This window comes from Opisthocomus hoazin, chromosome W (assembly GCF_030867145.1).
Source record: "Opisthocomus hoazin isolate bOpiHoa1 chromosome W, bOpiHoa1.hap1, whole genome shotgun sequence".
Taxonomy (NCBI): domain Eukaryota; kingdom Metazoa; phylum Chordata; class Aves; order Opisthocomiformes; family Opisthocomidae; genus Opisthocomus; species Opisthocomus hoazin.
The window spans coordinates 24,216,608-24,233,999 of NC_134453.1; the positions used below are offsets into that span (position 1 = coordinate 24,216,608).

General features: G+C 43.1%; 1 protein-coding gene across 8 annotated transcripts in view; it reads left to right on the plus strand.

Moving 5' to 3' along the window:
* The first annotated feature begins 304 nt into the window (after positions 1-304).
* Positions 305-17,392, plus strand: part of LOC142365550 (ubiquitin-associated protein 1-like) — a 62,204-nt gene continuing 45,116 nt past the window's right edge. For all 8 annotated transcript variants that reach the window (XR_012766488.1, XM_075446406.1, XM_075446407.1 and 5 more), the window contains exon 1: positions 305-446. The gene's annotated coding sequence lies outside the window, so the exon portion shown is untranslated. The remainder of the gene's footprint in view (positions 447-17,392) is intronic.

The window sequence follows — 17,392 nt, forward strand, 5'->3', positions numbered from 1 at the left end:
GGGGGAAGCTATCGCTGTACCCAGCTGGGAGAGAAGCAGGAGATGCTAAAGAAGCCCCTGAGCGGGGGCGGGGGCGGGGGCGGGGGCGGGGGCGGGGGCGGGGCCGGGGCCGGGGCCGGGGCCGGGAACAAGCCCAGGCGCCACCACCAACCACTTCCGCCCCGCCCCGCCCCTCGCGGAAAGAGGCAAGGCTCTCCTCGCCCCGCCCCTCTCCCCGTTGAGGTGACGTCACCGTGAGCATCTCCTGATTGGGCCGATGGGTGCAGATGATCTTACGGCATGACGTCAGTGTGTTGCCGGGGAAGCGAGCTAGAGGGCAGGTAGACAAGATGGCGTTGTCCGATTGCGTGGTTGGAGGTGCTGATGTGGTGCGGGTTTTGTAGGGACTGGTGGTGGGTAGTTGGCAGTGACTGCGGGGACAGCCGGAGTCGTCAGGTGCTGTGCAGGTAACGAGCGGGCCGGTAGGGAGTGGGGGTGCTGGTCTCTGTTGTAGCGGGGCTTGCCAGTCGGCCGGTCCCCGGGCCCTCCGCCGAGCCAAACTTCGCCTCTGCTTCTCGTCCGAGGCGAGGGACCTTCCGCGCTCTCCCGTCATGATTCAGCAGATGTAAAGTGCTAGTGGGGTAGCATCAGGGCTGCTGGTCTCCAGGGGGTGAGTGGAGCTCGCAGGTTGAGGGGCCGTTCCGCCCGGCTGCGGAGGGGAGCGAGCCTGTGGGCGCTGCGTTACCGTGTAGCCTTGCTCTGCCTTCACGGCGTTTCGATATTGCTTTTGAAAGTACTGTTTAATGGAGGTGAGAACCTGCACGGTCAGCTTAGAGGAACGGAGTGCTGGCACTCTGTCCTGGGCTAGACCTGGGGAACAGAGGGAGGTCAGGCAAGTAGGGTGACAGTCCTTTCCTTACACTCTCCTGCTTTCCCGCAGTTTTGGTGACTGCATCAGTCAAGGGAATATGTTTATGCTTAATAACCTGTGATGAATTTGCCTTCTAAGAGCTGATTGCCGTTGAAATCTGAGTAAACAGTTAGTGTCCGTGATATTTGGAAGTAAATTTCTCCCCATGGTAATTAAATCTGTGAAGAATTGAACTATCTACTTTTGTTTGAGGGAATGCGTGTGTGGTTTTTGTCAAGCTTGCCTTCAGGTAATTTGTTAACTTCTGGCTCTTGTGTTGTAGAAAACCATAGTACTCATCTTCCATATGCCACCTGTGACTTAGATTTCTACTGTATTCACTCTTTGGTTGTGTCTTCTTGTAGGCTAAATAGCCAAAATCTTGTTTACTTCATGGGTCGTAGCCCTCCATATTTCTGTTTATGCTTATTACCTATTTCTGGATCTTTTCCAGTTAGCTGTTCTGCTTTTGAATGGGGAAGAGCATCGTATCTTTCTCTGCATTTGAGATGCAGACATACCATGGATGTATACACTGGTGTAAGAATACTTCAGTTTTGTAGTTTCTAACTTCCTGATAATGCATTGTGTTCTATTTAGCTCAGTGCTTGCTAGGAGTAAAACATTTAACACTTTTATGAAGCTATTTAGTATAATTCAAGAACTGTCTTCCTGAGTTTTGATAGCTCAAAATCTATCTTTGTAAAGGGAAAGTTAGGATTGCTTTGTTTTTTTAATAGTAAAAGAAATTACAATAGATGGAAATGAGTAATCACCTTATCAAGTATTTTTATTCCCCACATCACTTAAAAATTCCAAATAAGCAAAAAAGTAAAAAAAAGTAGTCTTACAGAAATCTTATGACACTGATGCTGTCTCATTAGAATAGAGATAAGCAGGTGGACTATGGCACTTGGCTGTGCAACTAATGTAGCTGCCATCCTGGACTCAAAAAACATATTAATGATGAATTTAAGCACTTTGAGTTGGATATTCCTAAATGACAAGTGAGTATTGCGAAATTAAGGAACAACTGAGTTGTGACTGATGTAACTTCAGTGGCTGTGCTACTAACAGAAGGCATGCTTACTGCATCTCGCAGACTGTTATGGGGTTAAGAGGCTTTTGAGGGAGCTTGGTGGGGGGGGAATCTTACTCCAACTGTGATCTAGCCTGTTAAAGAAAAAGAGGAAGAAGCGGTACTGCTGCAATTAGCCAGATGTCTTCATTGCCTTCCTTCCCTTATCATCCTTGGAGCATGGGACTTTCTGCCCCTGTGCAGGCACTCCTGCAACTGCTGGCTTCCTAGGGCTGAACCTGCACACTTGGCATTTCTGCTCTGCAACAGCGTTTTTTAAGGAAGAGGGGAAAAAACTGTTTTGGCCGCCTCCTCTCCTTTTCTTCATACAGAACAGAGCTACATGTGTAGCACTGCGCTAGCTGTGGGGAAGGGAATGGGGCTGTGGTAGCAGTATAGCAGTGTCACCATTTAGAGCAGGGTGGCAATAAACAGAGTGGCAGATGCTCTCTGTTAACCCCCACCCTCCCACCAGGGGAAGGGAAAAAGGGAGAGAGACTTACGAATTGAATATAAAAACAGTTTTATGAATAATACTAGTAATATTAATAAGAGAAATAAAACAAAATATACAAAACCAATACGGAATTTCCTGGAATTGGGTGCTGGGGTGCTGGTGTCCCACCAGCAGCTGCCAGGCAGCACCAGGACGTCTGGGACTGGCCTCAGCAGCAGACAGGAACAGGACTCAGGAATGCACGGACCGGAATCTGGATCAGGATCTCAGGCAGAACAATGAGTAGGGTCCTCTTCAGCAGCCGGCCATGGACAAAGAGAGCAAGACCCTCGTGATCCCCCAGCTTTAAACTGAGTATAATGTGCATGGCATGGAATACTGCAGTGGTCAATATCGGGGTCACCTGTTCTGTCCACCCCTCCCTGCAAGCGCTACCCTTTACAACTCCTCACTTGTGGGACCTAAGAGATCTGTCAGTGACCTTGGCTGCTATAGTGATAATTATAAACAGGGGTCTTTTTCTGCATTCCTTTCCTACCATTAGCTCAGTAAGACTATAAACATTAGGTGTTATCAGCTTTGGAGTGGACAGTGTCTGTAAAATATGCAGCCAGCTTCAGAAAAATGCAGTTACTTAGAGGAACTTAAGTGTAAGGAAGATTCATAAAAGAGAATTGGTTCTGTTTTAACCAAAACCAGGACACAGAGTTGGATGGATTTATTCAAGGCCATGTGCAGGTTGGTATTAGGTTGCACCACAGTAGTACTGCTACTTAATGGCTTGATTTTTCTGTATACTCAGAGCTGTGTTTCAAAAGTAGCAGTGATGCTTTAGATCACCATTGCAATTAGGAGACTTGAACCTTTTAGGTAAAACCTTAATTCTAAGAATAGGGGGAGAGAAAACATGTAGTCTTTAAACTTAGCTTTTGAAAGCTTTTGGTTTTAGTCTCGGAAACAAAACTGAAAGTGATTGCACCTTTCTTGTCTCGCTGGCTGGATCTGGCCTGCAAGTTTGATATTTCTTTTTTTTCCCTTTGAGTGCACCACGGGAACAAAGGAGTCAGGGAAGAAGTTGCTTCTACTGAGATCAGATACTCTGCATAAGTCAAGTGTAAGCTGAGACAAAAGTACCTGAAACTTCTAAGGGAAATCTAAGGAAATATCAGGTATATGATATGTGAATGAATAAATGTTAGTTTCTCTTCAATGAATTGAACTTCAGTTTTCAGTATATTTTAATACTGATCAGCTGGAAGATTTACTATATAGTTTATGTTGATGGATATGAAAATCTTAATGATGAAAAATCATCAAAAACACGTGGAAGAGCTCCATCTCCATTGTTTACATGGTGTTTTGCAGTGTCCCAGTACTTATTCTAGAGATGAAAATCTCTAACAGAATAGGAGTCAGGTTTCTGGACCAATCCAGCAGACATCTGTCACGCTGGCTGCCAGAGCTGTTTTAGCTGGTGCTGGTGGCAAAAGTGCTATAATGCCACAGAAGGCATCACCTTACTCATCTTCCTCCTTTTTAGTTGTATAAGGTTATGGTTTCATGTTGCTTTCAAAACCTTTAGGGATTGATAATTCAGGACATTCAATAATGTTATCGATGTCAGGTCTCTGCATCATAAGGTTTTGACCATCAGCCTGTTCCTGTATTTTACAGTTGGTGCTGGGTTGAATAATTTGATAAATTGATCTGTGAGAAATTTAGTTTTACTTATTAGACAGAACTTCTATCCAGCCTTCTCTGGCATTTTGTTTCTAACATAATCACTCTCAGTCTTTTCAGTCATAAATTCCAGAGCTTCAGCTGTCATTTTACAAGGATCTCTACCTAAAGGTATTACTGTCTATTTAAAATTGATCAGTGCAGTTCAGACTAACGTCAGTGTAAAGAAGGTCTAGTGGAGCTGTAATTAAAAAGCTCTGGAAGATGTTTTTGAAAACTATTGTTTGAAGGAAAGGCAAAGAAGAGTTGTTTACAAATTATAAATAGCTTTCTTGTTTGAAACAGTAGGTCTTCTCGGGTGTATCGAAGGTTGGTTTCTCTTCCCTGTATTATGTCTGCTTGCTCTAATAACTAGGAAGGCAGTGCTATTGATCTTACAGCATGTATCACTCTACAATCAATCATTGGGATTGCAGTTGATCGATACAAGCCTGAGCTCACAGATTTTCTGTGTTGACTACCTAGGTAGGTAATCCTCTCTAGTATGCAAGTGCATTGCTTAATGCTTTTACCCTCTGACTTGTTTTGAACAAGCTCATGTTCTGTGTCCCTAATGACCTTTTGCAGTCAGTGTAGTCTTATATTGAGGTCTCCTAATGTTGTCTCACAAATGGAGTTCGTTACCCAGTTCTTCTGCTGTTGGTTCCAAACTGTTCAAAAACATCTTAGCTTACATATTCTTCCAAGATATACTTTGTTCCCAAGGACAGTAGTTCCTGATTAGACACTCCTGTATCGTAGAATCATAGAATCATAGGTTGGAAAAGACCTCTAAGATCGTCAAGTCCAACCGTCACCCCAACACCACTGTGCCTACTAAACAGTAGCCTGAAGTGCAATATCTACACGTTTTTTGAACACCTCCAGGGATGGGGACGACACCACCTCCCTGGGCAGCCTGTTCCAATGCGTGACCACTCTTTCAGTAAAGAAATTTTTCCTAATATCCAGTCTAAACCTTCCCTGACACAACTTGAGGCCATTGCCTGTCGTCCTATCGCTAGTTACTTGGGAGAAGCCACTCTTGTCAACATCTTGGCCTTCTATTAATCCTGGACTACATATTCTAGGTAAATAATTAGGTTGGACTGACCTTCTATGCATACTTGTATAATGCTGAGTTCAGTAGACTACACTAAGAGAAACTGAGCATTGGTGTTTTTCCCTCTCTTAAATGATCAGATTTAGTCCAAATCCTTGCTTGTATGGGGAAGTAATTTTCTTAAATGTTAAGAAATACTGTCTTTCCTGTGGTTGGAAAATTTTGAAAGAACAGCTTGTGTGTTCCTCTTTGAAAGGCTACAAGGTTTTTTCAGAATTCTTTAAGCTTGCAGTGTACTTGAAACACAAGTAGTTCAAAGGGGGAACAGAATATCGTAGCTCTGACTTAAGTTTAAATCTTTTCTAGAAGGGAAAGCAGATTGGTTCAAAATACCATGTTGCATTAGTAGTATTACCATTTCTAACTAACTGACCAAATTCAAATGGAAATTCTGAGCTTGTATTTTCTCAGCTGCATTTTGTGTCAGAAACTCTTACACTAGAGTAACATTTTAAGTGGGGAAATCAGAACAACATGAGTCCTGTCTAAGAACTAGTCAGTTCTTCAGCTGAAGGATGGTCTGAATATGAATATACTTATGCTACTTAGCTATTGGTAGTTGTGAGCTCCTAGTTAGTCTGGTCTGTGTTGCTGGAGATCAGCATTCATAACTATCTACTAGATTATATGAAAGATTTGATTTAAGCCCTTTCCTAATGTATGTTTGTGCTTGCACCATTTGACTCTCTGGGTTAGCAGTAGATAAAGCTGTGACTGAAATGACTGGTGAGATTTATTCCCCGAATTTGGATTTCAAAGAGTATGCATATTACCAGTTGTGTTATGTCAAGTGTTAGCACTGTGCTTAATCTAGACAGAGATGTGCTTATGTGTTCAACTTGATTTGCTTCATCAATTCTGAACTCTAAAATAAAACTAGATTCCTATACTATAAACACTCTGCAAAGTATTTGTTAAAGCATGTGTATTTCCTTTTCTGATACAGCAAAGCCACACTGGGTTCTACCCTAATGACTAATACCATCATGTGGTGTCCTTCCACAGTAATGTATAATAATTTGAAATAGAAATATAGGAGGCACATGCAGTAGGGAAAGGAGTTTATATGAATAAAATCACCATTAATCATCTGGAATAAAATTGTGTGTGGTGAAAAAGGATAGAAATGCTTTATGCTGCATACTCTCTGAGAAAATATTGTGTTCTTAATCTTTTAATTTAGTATTAGGTCACCACAAGCAGTTTGTTGCCAGTCTATTTGACTTCTTGGTAGAAAAAAGCTGATTATTGAGTTTCATTTTGCTTGTTGTGTTTTTAACAGTATAAAAAAAATTTTTGACTTTTCAGAAAGTACCTTTAGGTTCTTTAGGGAGTAATTTAATGTATCCCCTAAATCAGGTGTTGTCACACCCCAATAATGAGAGTGATTAAATGCCCCACTCCATTAACGAGAGTGACTCAGATTTGCCGATCCCCTCGGTTGGATTAAGGTGAAACGACACCAGAGATCCCGTATCACTTCACAAGTGATGCCGTGAAAAGCCAGAATTGAAGACTCAATAGTCGGCAGACTATTAAGCAGGTATTCTTTATTACGGTGCCGGGCACACGGGGGATCTCTCCTCCAAACGTGTGCACCGAAGAGACACAGTTACTAGGTATTTATGCTATGTTAACATACATATTCATTACATTTCCAAGAAATGTTTATCATAGTAATGGCTTTTCCGAGAATTCATTAATATATGGTAATGTCCATCGCACATGTTTGTTTGGCGTCTCTCGGCAGGGGTCTTCAGATTATCCTGCAGCCTCCTTATCTCTGTAGTTTGCATACCTGTTCTCCCAAGGCCCAGGCGCCTAAAGGGATTATTCAGGAGTCCCTTGTCTTCCAACCATCCCAATTATTCACAAAGAACCAAGACTTGTTTCTGACCACCTGAAGTGATAACATCCCCTACATGTTACATTTGTTACATTTACAGTTATCAATCCCTCCTTTTCTTTTGAGGATTTGTAGCTAGAAAGCTATGAATCCTCACTATTCTATTTTGTAGGTATTATTTTCAAATTCCTTTAGTCTTTCACGCCAAGGCTCTGGGAAAAGTATGTTCTCAACTGAGCCCTGACAACACCAAAGGAAACATTTGAGAGACATGCAAACAAGTATTCCCAAAACCACCAGTGTGATCATTCCCATGAACAATTGTTTCAATCACTCTAAATTGGGGAGCCAAGAGGTTAAATTGTGTTCCCCTACTTACAAGTGGGTTGTCTTCCCGTTTGGCTTGTCTCCATGATGTTCTTAATATGCCTTTAGGTATTTGGGACTGATTATATATTCGGTCCTGGCTGACTAGATCACCTATGGTACACATTCCCATCCAACCCGCAGGGAGTCGCTTTCTGCTAATGCCATCACCACATAGCCACCAATACGTGTTGTGTAATTTACAGGGCCCCGTCAGTGGCTGTGAGATTAGCTCTGCAAAATGCTCCGCGGTTTACCCAGCCAATTGGTACATTCCTAAAATAATCCCAGTTCGAGGGGCTATAGGTTTCTAATTGGGTTCTGCTACAAGAATCCATATATATCACGCCTGTCCCTTTCAAATCCCAAGTTCCCACTTCTTCTGTAGTTTTGTTGATCAAATAATCATTCCACCCATCTCTGCAAGTACAGTTTTTGTGTGTATGGAAGGGGGTCAGCACGAACAAGTGTTGGATCTTGCTTTCCATAGGCAGCTATTATTGCTGACCAATATCTGGGTGTTGTTATCTAATATCTGTAGGTCACATCTTGGTCCAGTCATGTAGTTCGAGTTGTCATGATCGCAGTATACTAAAAAGCCTAGGTTTAACAAAGTTACCGCCGCAATCATAGTTTCAAACCGCCAGCCTTTTTGACCATCCATCCTGGTTTAGGAGCCTTCTTCACTTGGGAATAATGGATCCAGGCCGGTTGTTCTCTAATCTTGATTGCAGTGAAGGTAGTCAGCAATACCTGGTAAGGTCCATTCCACTTCTCTCTCAGTGGATCACCTGAAAAATTCTTAACATAAACCCAATCTCCAGGGCTAAATGGATGGATCGAGTGATCTACCCCTTTAGCCCTGGTACCCAAAACATTTCTACTAATCCTTTCTAATTGTTTTCCTAAGGATATAACATAATTCTGTAGATACTGATTTCCCAACTGGTTCAAATCTTCCCCCTGATATTTAGCCTGATATGGTCTCCCATATAGTATCTCAAAAGGGCTCAAATTTTCTTTGGCCCTAGGCTTTACATGTATCCGAAGTAGTGCAATAGGCAATGCTTGGTACCAATATAGATTCGCTTTTTGGCATATTTTTGCATCTTTTCTACTTGCCCACTGGCTTGTGGTCTGTAGGGCGTATGTAACTGCCAATTGATTCCTAACAGTTTGCTGACCTGTTGCACTACTTCTGCACAAAAATGCATCCCCCTATCTGAGGAGATAATTGTCGGTACCCCAAATCGAGGTATTATTTCATTTAATAATACCTTAGTTACTTCCCTTGCTTTATTTGTTCTACAAGGGAATGCTTCTGGCCAACCTGAAAAGGTATCCATGAGTATTAATAAGTACCTGTACCCTCCTTTTCTTGGAAGTTCAGAGAAATCAGTTTGCCAGTGTTCTCCCGGTGTAATTCCCTTCCCAATACTTCCTAATGTACCCGGTTACCTGTACTGGGGTTATTTTTAAACATGTTTCACATTGTTGGGTTATTTGTCAGACTGTAGTATACAAATTGTTCCCTATTAATTTCTGATTTAAAAATTTATACAGGGAGTCCGCTCCCCAGTGTGTCCTATTGTGTTCTTCTTTAACCACCCCCCATATCTGTTTAGCAGGGATTATAATTCTGCCATCACTTAAGTAGGGCCACCCCTGGGATGGAACTTGGCCCCCTAATCCCTCTATTAATTCTTCTTCAGCTTTAGAATACTCAACATTTTCTTGGTCACTCAGGTTTCTATTTCTGTTATCTGGAATTAAGGCTAAAATCTCTTGCATTCTTTCTGCTGCCTGTTTAGCTTCATAGTCAGCCAACCTGTTACCTCTTTCCTGGTCAGTGTTACCCTTCAGGTGTCCTTGGCAGTGCATGATGGCAACTTTTGCTGGTAGTTGAACAGCTTCTAATAGTCAAAGGATTTCCTCAGCATATTTAATCTGCTTCCCTTGCACAGTTAGTAGTCCTCGCTCCTTCCAAATTGTCCCATGAGCGTGGACAACTCCAAAGGCATATTTGGAATCTGTCCATATATTTATCTTTTTCCTTTTGTTAACTCCAGAGCCCTAGTTAGGGCAATAGTTTCAGCCTTTTGAGCTGATATTTCGGCAGGTAGTGATTGAGACTAAACTACTTCGTCTGCTGTTGTCACCGCATACCTGGCCTTTCGAATACCTTGTCCGACAATGCTGCTTCCCTCAGTGAACCAGGAGTCCTGTGCATCTTCCAGGGGTTCCTCTTTCAGATCTGGTCTGCTGGAGTACACAGTCTCTATGGTTTCTAAGCAATCATGTACCGATGGTTCAGAGATTGATCCGCTGAGAAAAGAAGCTGGGTTCGTAATATTAGTTACTACAATATTAATATTCTCTGATTCAATTAGAATGGCCTGGTATTGTGGAAATTGGGATGGGGAAAGCCAGTAGTTCCCTTTTTGTCTGATATTCTGTGTGAGATCGGTACTGTGATCTTTTGGCCCAAGGTGAATTTTCGGGCTTCCTGAATAGTCAAGACCACCGCCGCCACAGCTTGCAGACATCCTGGCCATCCTTTGCTTACTTCATCCAGTTGTTTAGAAAAGTAGGCCACAGCTCTTTTGTAGGGTCCCAGCCGTTGAGCTAGGATCCCGAGCTATGCCTTGTCTCTCATAAGAAAACAGCCAGAAGCGTTTAGTAACATCAGGCAGGCCCAGAGCCGGGGCCTTCATCAGTTCCTTCTTAAGTGTCTTAAATGCATTTTGAGCTTCTTTGGACCAGATCAGTCGGGTGGGGTTGTTTTTCAAAAGTTCACATAAGGGTCTCACTATTATTCCATAATTATAAATTCATAACCAGCACCAACCTGTCAGTCCCAGAAAGGTCCTGAGCTCTTTTACCATCTGACGGAGGGGAGTCCTGCAGATTGCTTCATTCTGTTCTGTTCCTAGTTCTCTTTGTCCAGACAGCTTGCATCCAAGGTATGTTACCCGTTGCCGCACCATCTGAGTTTTCTGTTGAGAGACTTGATACCCATTTAATCTCAAAAACTTTAACAAACTGATAGTCTACTGTATACAGTCAGGTTTTGTTTCAGTTGCTATTAATGTCATCTACATACTGTAAAAGGGTTCCATCTCTGGAGGGAGGGTTCCATGCTTCAAGTTCTCGTGTTAATTGATTTCCAAAGATCGTTGGGCTATGCTTAAAACCTTGGGGTAACACTGTCCAGACAAGCTGGGGTTTTCTTACCTGTGGTAGGATTTTCCCACTCAAATGCAAATAAATTCAGACTTTCTTTGGCTAAAGGCAGACAGAAGAATGCATCATTTAAATCCAATACCGTAAACCATACTTGCTACCACAGGGTGTATGCCCCTAACAATCTTACTCACTCCTCTTAAATCCTGTACTACCCAATAAGTTCCACCTTTTTTGTTTTTTTTTTTACTGGTAACACAGGAGTATTGTATTCTGATTCACACTCCACTAGTAGTCCATACTGTAAAAAGTTACCTTGTTTCCCCTCTTTTTCATTTCGTTTTTCTGTTGCTTAACTTCTAAGAACTTTGCTTCTTTTTTTTTTTTTCCTTCATTTAGAGCAGCAGCTAGCAAAGCAGCTTGTAACTTGATACCTTTCTGTTCTAATCACTTTACACAACCCTTCGGAAAATCCAGAGGGGTTTTCCTTTCGGTTTTTTTTTTTGTTTTTTTCTTTTTTCAATACCGCGTTAAACTTTTCATCTCCTATACTTTTTAATTGTCCCCAAAACCGCATCAATTCTAACAACATATCATAATTCAATTAATTGTTTCCTTGTGAGGGGATCACCTCCCTCCGAAGCTCATGTTACAATAAAATAACTTCTCAACTTCTCCACCAATCGGTTAACACAACACACACACACACACACACACACACACAACCTAGAAGCGATCTTTTAAAATCCTTCTGTTTACAAACTGTATCACCTAAGTACAACAATATATACAGGCAAACCACTTCAGTTAACATGTTTATATACATAGAGCTCTTTGAAAACAATATATACAGTATATTTAATACATACCCCAAAACCAGAGTCCCTAAATGATCGATTAATGCCAAATAACTAGAGAACTTGTAACCCCACAATATATACCAACTTGTATTTTAAAACCAATCCCCAAATTCCCAACTCAATTCCTAAATCATGCCGATTTTCTTTAAGCAAACCAAACCCCATACGTTATTAAGATGTTGTTGAGTGAGGGGTCTCCCCCTACTTTTCCCAATGTTGCCGTCTAGATCCTGGGAGAGGCTCTCAAAATCCCCCCCACGGGAAGACCCTGCACTGATACTTAAGAAATCATAAACCACGGCCCCGAAGACTCAGAGTTCAAATACAACAGTCCCAAGTCAAAAACTGGAAATTAGCAGAACGTACCAAACATACATGGTGGTTTTTTTCTTTTTTTTTTTTCCTTCACCATTTTTTCTCTTTTTTTTTCTTTTTTTCTTTTTTTTTTTTTTTTTTTGACTTATTTGTCTTTCACACAGAGGCTTCATACACAGTCACACAAGCTTTCCAATGTGCTAGAATACATCCTAAGGGGCTTTTCTTTAAAATACCACTGCTTTGCTGTCCCCCATTTTACTTTGTTGATTCTGTACCTCTGTTAGTCTTTATCTTAACAATTTTAATCTGTCGTCCCCTTCTGTCCCGCTCTGACCACGTTCCAAAAATGTCACAATTAATATTCTGGTCACAAGAAAAGAGGTCCACCGTGCAAGGTGGTTTTTTTTGGTTGTTTTTTTTTTTTTGGTTTTACGATGCCTGATGGGTATGTTAACAAGCCAGTATCCGAGATATCCGATATCCGAGTTCAATACCAACAAATCCGTATCGCCAGAAGTACAACTTAAGTGGGTTTCCTAAGCGTACCATACCGAATGTACGTTATTACAGAAGTACGAAGCTTAACCCGTGCTTGTACCAACGCACAACTACCAAAAGCACGTTATTACAGAAGTGCAGAGCACAACCCGTGCCTGCACCAACGCACCAATACCCAAAAGTACGTTATTACAGAAGTACCAAGCTTAACCCATGCTTGTACCAACGCACAATTACCAAAAGCACGTTATTACAGAAGTGCAAAGCTTAACCCGTGCCTGCACCAACGTACCAAGACGTACACCCTCAGGCACTAGTAGCCTGGTGTACAGCGCTCAGCGTAGGACGTCTCCTACGACTTATGAGAACTCTCCAAATGACCGGTCTCACATACCAAAACAGAGAAAGAAAGAAAAAAAAAGAATACCTTTACTCGTTTAGATGGTCCTTGTCTGCTCCCGCAGTGATCCGAGTGAGGCGAGGAGTCCCTCCGGGAAATCCCGGGGGTACCCTAGGGAGTCCTGTTCTCAGCGGGTCCTGCAGCCGAGCAGAGCGGGTCCCATCTGGGGTGCCAGAAATGATGCCGTGAAAAGCCAGAATTGAAGACTCAATAGTCGGCAGACTATTAAGCAGGTATTCTTTATTGCGGCGCCGGGCACACGGGGGATCTCTCCTCCAAACGTGTGCACCGAAGAGACACAGTTACTAGGTATTTATGCTATGTTAACATACATATTCATTACATTTCCAAGAAATGTTTATCATAGTAATGGCTTTTCCGAGGAGAATTCATTAATATATGGTAATGTCCATCGCACATGTTTGTTTGGCGTCTCTCGGCAGGGGTCTTCGGATTATCCTGCAGCCTCCTTATCTCTGTAGTTTGCATACCTGTTCTCCCAAGGCCCAGGCGCCTAAAGGGATTATTCAGGAGTCCCTTGTCTTCCAACCGTCCCAATTATTCACAAAGAACCAAGACTTGTTTCTGACCACCTGAAGTGATAACATCCCCTACATGTTACATTTGTTACATTTACAGTTATCACAAGGTTTATTCACGATTATGGTAAATCAACTTATTTTGGCACGATTATGACAAGCAAACTACTGAGGTACAATTATGATAAACCTTGCCTTTTGTAGTTTCTAAGGAGAAGGAAAAGAGCATAGGGGAGACAGAAGAGAAAAGCTAGAGAAGAAAAGAGGAAGAGGGGAGAAGTAAAAAGATATCACCAGTCCTGGGTCCAGCGTTGATCCGGCCAACGGGGGCGGGGGGAGTCCAGGCCCTTAGTCCATCGTTGATCCAGCCAGAGGAGGGTGGGGTCTAGGTCCTGTGGGGCACCTCCTGACCAGTTGAGTGGTCCTTCTTTTAAACCCCCTGTTTCCCGCCCCTAGTCTTGCTTGTCCACTTTCAATGTTAATTAGATGACCTGCACAGTTTGGGCTTCTAGAGTCTTCCAGAAATGGGCCTGGGGGAATGTAAATGAGTCCAAGGTCTCTTGGTGATGTTGCTTCCCCCCCTCGGCTTCTTGCATAACTGGCTCAACTGGTTTAGCCACATCCTGTGTCTGTGGTCTTATCTCCAGGCTGCACAGACAAGGAAGTTGTTTCCAAAGGAGCGCTGCCCCACCTTAGCAGAGCCCCCTCCTTCAGTTAACAACTGCATTGATAATGGTAACAGCTGTATTCTTTTGGATGAGATGTTTGAGACATCTGCTGACTGGACTCTCACAGGTGTGAGTTGGAGTTTTGCAAACAAATGGATGGAAAAATTATGGTAGTATAAAATAACTTTGCACTTGAGGGGGTAATTGAACCATAAAGATTCTGGGGGGCAGATTTCTATATTACATATCTCTGAGGTTTATGAGCTCCTTATAAACCTAGATTTGTTAATCAAGCTGTAATTCTATCAGTGGTCATTGATTGGCAGGGCTCTGTACCTGCAATTACTTTAACAACTAAGCATATAACTATTTGAAGTATCATATTCTAGATACTATTCTGAGGAATAATTTAAAGAAAATGTTTAGGTAAGAAAATTCTTTATCGAGTTTTAATCAGCCAAATATTTGTGTTACCATTTTAATCTGAAGGACTGTCAGACTTTGATTTGGGGGGGAGATGCATTTCAGGACTCCCACAGTTGATAAGGAGGCTCCTGCTTGCACAAATGCAAAATGCAATTCCTTTTAAGCCAGTGAACTGTGGAAGAACAATTGCTGGATTCTGATTAGTGTCTTAGCAGAGGGCAATTTTCAAAATTGCAGTTACAGGATTCCTTCTTGTTTGTAGAAGGGAGTTTAGCACATGATCTCTGTTGACTTACCTGGAAATCTTTTGATAGCTGGTAAAAAGCTCATAATGTATTCCTAGACCACTGAGTGCCTGTGCTTAGTAATGTAATTTCTTTGCAAATGTTACAGTTTGGCTGTGGCCGGCAACAAAAGGGCAACGGGGCCGCTCTGCCGCCCCTCCCCCCGCTGGGGTGGGGAAGAGAATGGAAAGAAAAAGGCAAAACCTGGTGGGTCGGGATAAGGGCAGTTTAACAGAACAGCAAACAAAGGGAACAGTAACAACAACAACGATACCGATAAGGAGAATACACAACACAAACAGCAGAAGGCACCAAGCTGCTCTGGCTGCCTGCCGCCACTGCGCAATCCTGATCTGCGACTGCCTTCCCACTGCCCAGGTCCCCCCCACCAGAACCCAGCATGGCGGCACATGGTATGGAATACCCTGCTCTGTTTGGCCAGGTTGGGTCAGTCCGCCCAGCTGTGTTCCCTCCTGGCTTCTGGTGAAAATTAACCCTGTCCTGGCCAAACCCAGGATAGCAAAGAAAATACAAGTAAAGACAGTAAAAAGCTTGTTTCTTTTAACTAACGCTATTGATTTTTTTTCTTAATTTGTATGCAAGGGAAAGCTAGCAAATTCAAGTGTGGACATAAATGTAATACTGTTGTGTTCTTTAATCTCTTCTACATGAATATCTTCAACTGGAAAAGATTTAATAACTACAACTTAACGAATCCACAAGCATATTATGAGATGCAAGATAAATGAAGGTAGACAAAGGTGAAGAAGTTGAATGTGGCATGCACGATTAGGTGGTTAAAGCTGCTTTTGGAGATGGGGATGGACTTTAGAAATAGAAATTTGGTTGGCAGAATGGCTGTGCCACATCTCTTTGTGTGACATGGTAATGTCATCCTTTTCATACCTGAGCTTCCATATTGCAATATGCAAGTAGTATACAGTTCTGAATGTCTGCCTGTCTCTTAGGATTTTCTGTATATGTTATGATATTGGACTGATGAAGAAGTTCTGCCTTGTACCTCTCTGCCTTCTTTCCCCTCTCCCAAGGAGATGAACACTTGAAATACACCAGTATTTAGTGCAGGGATCTAGCTATGGCCTCAAGTTGCATCAGGGGAGCTTTAGATCGGATATTAGGAAAAATTTCTTCACTGAAAGAGCGGTCAAGCATTGGAATGGGCTGCCCAGGGAAGTGGTGGAGTCACCATCCCTGGAGGTGCTCAAAAAACGTGTAGATGTGGCACTTAAGGACATGGTTTAGTAGGCCTGGTGGTGTTGGGGTGACAGTTGGACTTGATGATCTTAGAGGTCTTTTCCAACCTTAATGATTCTATGAATTGCTGTAGTGTGTTTCAGTGCATTAAAATCAAGTTAGTTAATATTTGTCAAAAGAATAGAAATTGCTTTCTGCAATAAAATAATTTGAGTTCTTGTGTCAGTATTGGGAATAGTAGTTCCTGGTATTGTCAACAGAGTTGAACTTGTTTCTAGATAATATAAAATCAGCTACCTGTACACCCCTCTCGGTCAAAGAGCACAAGAAGCAGAGGATCCCCTACCCTCTTGCTACCAAGCAGAAGAAGAGAACCTAAGAGATGGGGGGGGATGGAAAGAGCCCCATGCATTATGACTGCCCCTGTTAAGAAAAAAAAGGAGGGTAACTGTCATAGGCGATTCCCTTCTGAGGGGAACAGAGGGCCCAATAGGCCGACCAGACCCATCCCACAGGGAAGTCTGCTGCCTCCCTGGGGCCCGGGTTAGGGATGTTGCTCGGAAACTCCCTAGTCTGGTGCAGCCTTCTGATTATTACCCCCTCTTGGTAATGCAGGTTGGCGGGGACGAGATTGTGGAGAGAAGTCCCAAGGCCATCAAAAGGGACTTCAGGGCACTGGGGCGATTGGCTGAAGGATCAGGGATGCAGGTGGTGTTTTCCTCCATCCCATCAGTGGCAGGGAACAGCACTGAAAGGGGCAGGAAAACTCACCTGGTTAACAGGTGGCTCAGAGACTGGTGCAGTCAGTGGAATTTTGATTTCTTTGATCATGGGGAGGTGTACACAGCACCGGGCCTGCTGGCGACAGATGGAGTCCAACTGTCTCAAAGGGGAAAAAGGATTCTTGCCCACAAACTGGTGGGGCTCAATGAGAGGGCTTTAAACTAGGTTGGAAGGGGACATCACCTGGCTCCCTAGGGATGAGCCCAGGCGTGGCATGCCAGGGTCAGGGGTGAGATCGATAGCCCAGCTCAAGTGCATCTACACCAACGCACGTAGCATGGGCAATAAACAGGAGGAGCTGGAAGCCATTGTGCAGCAGGACAGCTATGACTTGGTCGCCATCACAGAAACATGGTGGGACAGCTTGCATGATTGGAGTGCTGTCATGGATGGCTATAAGCTCTTCAGAAGGGATAGGCGAGGAAAGAGAGGCGGTGGGGTGGCGCTGTATGTTAGGGACTGCTTTGATTGTATAGAGCTCGACGATTGTGATGATAAGGTCGAATGCTTATGGGCAAAGATGAGGGGGAAAGCCAACAAGGCAGACATCCTGCTGGGAGTCTGTTATAGACCACTGAACCAGGGTGAAGAGGCAGATGAAGTTTTCTACAAGAGGCTGGCAGAAGTCTCACAATCACTAGCCCTTGTTCCTGTGGGGGACTTGAACTTAGTGGACATCTGCTGGAAATACAACACAGCAGAGAGGAAACAGTCTAGGAGGTTCCTGCAGTGTGTGGAAG